The sequence below is a fragment of the Herpailurus yagouaroundi genome, unplaced genomic scaffold (genome assembly GCF_014898765.1).
Source record: "Herpailurus yagouaroundi ecotype Mexico unplaced genomic scaffold, PumYag 62146, whole genome shotgun sequence".
In the NCBI taxonomy this organism is placed as follows: domain Eukaryota; kingdom Metazoa; phylum Chordata; class Mammalia; order Carnivora; family Felidae; genus Herpailurus; species Herpailurus yagouaroundi.
In genome coordinates, this window is record NW_024416185.1 from 1 (window position 1) to 2,781 (window position 2,781).

At 41.6% G+C, this 2,781-nt stretch overlaps 1 pseudogene; it reads right to left on the bottom strand.

The window, feature by feature from the left end:
* Positions 1 to 1,421: 1,421 nt before the first annotated feature.
* Positions 1,422 to 2,454, bottom strand: LOC121024261 (60S acidic ribosomal protein P0-like; annotated as a pseudogene).
* Between the last annotated feature and the right edge of the window lie 327 nt (positions 2,455 to 2,781).

Sequence of the window (2,781 nt, forward strand, 5' to 3'; positions counted from 1 at the left end):
CATGAATTTGTTGTCTCTTTGTCACAATGTATAAAAACTGACTGCCTGGGGCACCTGGGTGGCGCAGTCGGTTGGGTGTCCGACTTCAGCCAGGTCACGATCTCGCGGTCCGTGAGTTCGAGCCCCGCGTCAGGCTCTGGGCTGATGGCTCAGAGCCTGGAGCCTGTTTCCGATGCTGTGTCTCCCTCTCTCTCTGCCCCTCCCCCATTCATGCTCTGTCTCTCTCTGTCCCAAAAAAATAAATAAACGTTAAAAAAAATTAAAAAAAAAAAACAAAAAACTGACTGCCTTGCTTATAGACCCAGATATAAGTATCAGGCTGTTTTTCCAATGGGTTTTACTGGCTCCATAAAGTCTGCCTGAGTTCCTTCAAGCAGTCTGGTCATATCTGTGTCTGTGCAAGTCCCCGTTTGAATATGACATTTCTGTCAAAGCCTTGGTGATGTAACCAGTGTTTCCAAATATGTCCTGTTACAAAGAGAGCAGATTCTTATTCAACTTATGCAAATTAACCTATTGTGAACATATGAGAATACTCACTGAAAGGTTTTGAATTCTGGACAGATTGGTAGGGACAAAAAGATAAGTGTCCCAGTCTTTTCATAGAAGCATATTTTATCATACAGTTGTAAGTCATAGCTTAAAACAGTTTCCTTAATACTGGAAAAAACATTTAAAAATCAGCAATGTTTCATAAAAATTTGTAAAAATGAGAATCATCTTCCATTCATCCAGTCTCATGTTATTAATTCTTGTTCTGCTTCAATCCAGATCTTCCATTCGTTCTGGAAATTCTTAACCCAGTTCAGCTTTACAATCTTAAGGTTTTCAGAAGCCTATAGAAAAGAGTTCTTCCCATCAGCATCATTGCAGGTGAAACACATTTGCAGAAGCTTTTGTAAAAGCGTCTGAGTAAAAGTCTAACTGTCTATAAATGATAAAGATTTAAAATGTCCAAGGTTAAAGATCTGATGAGAGATCATGACAAGGCTGCTGACAAGGAAATTGGTTATTTCTCTGACACACGACAGTAACATCTCAGGACATATCAGGTTTCTAAGAGTTGCATATGATTTCTAAAACACTTACTTTATTAACATATTTCTACATAAATGTAATCTAAGGGTGTTAGTATCCCTTATTTGACATTGCTTCCTATGTAATTTAACATAAGAAATAAGGCTAATTAGTGTAATATCTTCCTTTTTATAAAAACACCAAATCTCTTGAAAATGTTCCATGGATCCTCTGGAATATTTTAATTGCATTGTGGTGAAAATACTTCATTTTAGAATTTGATTTTGGAAAGTGTATGTTACAAAAAATCAAAATATTTGAACATTTGATTAAATAGGATCACATATCATTATGCAACAATATTTAACTATTCAACCCAAGTGACAATAAAAAATTCCTTTTTGAAGAGAAGTGAGCCTTTATTCCCTTGTTCCACAAATAAAATGGGCTGAATTGGTTGCTTTTCGGTGATTAATCAAGAGACCAACAAATCCCATATCCTCATGCAACTCATCTGACTCTTCCTATGCTTCAGCTTTGGCCAGGGCTGAGGGCAGCAGCAGGTACAGCAGTGGTGGTGATGGCTTCAGCAAGTGGGAAGCTGTAACCAGTCCGTGCAGACAAAGCCAGAACCTGCTTGTGTCCATTGATGATAGGATGGGGCAGTGAGGCAACAATCAGGTGACCTATCTGCAGACAGACACTGGCAACACTGCAGACGCCCTCCAGGAAGTGAGAATGTAGTTTCCTCTGTGATGTCAAGCACTTCACGGTTGTAGATGCTGCCATTGTCAAACACCTGCTGGTGATCATCCCAAAGGAGAAGGGGGAGTTTCTCAGCACATTCAGCTGTGTGGCCTCGCTGGCCCCCGCTTTGTCTCCAGTCTTAATCAGCCACACGTCACTCAGGATTTCAGTGGTGCCCCTGGACATTTTAGTGGCGATGCCTAAAGCCTGGGAGAAGAAGGTCTTCTTTGGCCCCAGACAAGTGTTCTGGGCTAGTACAGTGACTTCACATGGGGCTATGGCACCACCACGGGCGGCAGCTGGCACCTTAGCCAGAAGCATGTCCCTGATCTCGGTGAGGTCCTCCTTGGTGAGCACAAAGCCCACATTCACCCAGATATGAGGCAACGGTTTCTCCAGAGCTGGTTGTTCTCCAGATGCCCTCAGATGACCTCATACATCATGGGGATCATGCCACAGCAGCACCACAGCGTTCCCATGCAAACACATGCGGGCCAACTGTGTGTTCCTGGAACCCACGTTGTCTGCTCCCACAATGAAGGATGATCGTCCAAAAGATGGATGATCTTAAGGAAGTACTTGAACTTCCGGGTCACCTTGTCTTCCCTGGGCATCATGAGGATGCATCAATGATTGCCATGCAGAGTTTAAGAAAGAAGTCACTCTCATGATGACGCCTGGAGAGGAGGGCCAAGAATAAAAGATTTTAAAGGCAAATGCTGCAGGTTATACAATAGTGAACAAACTTTAGCTCTTTTAATATTAAGACTCAGTTTTCTTGAATAATCTGATAGAGACGAAGCACAGAAAATTTATATTTCTTTTTTTATATCCTTTTTTTGAAAATTATTTATTTATTTATATTTAAATTTACATCCAAGTTAATTAGCATACAGTGCAAGGCTAGTTCCAGTGACTCATTCCCTATGAATACCACCCACTGCTCATCCCAACAAGTGTCTTCCTATTGCCCCTTACCCATTTAGCCCATCCCACCTTCTGTCTCCTCCAGCAATC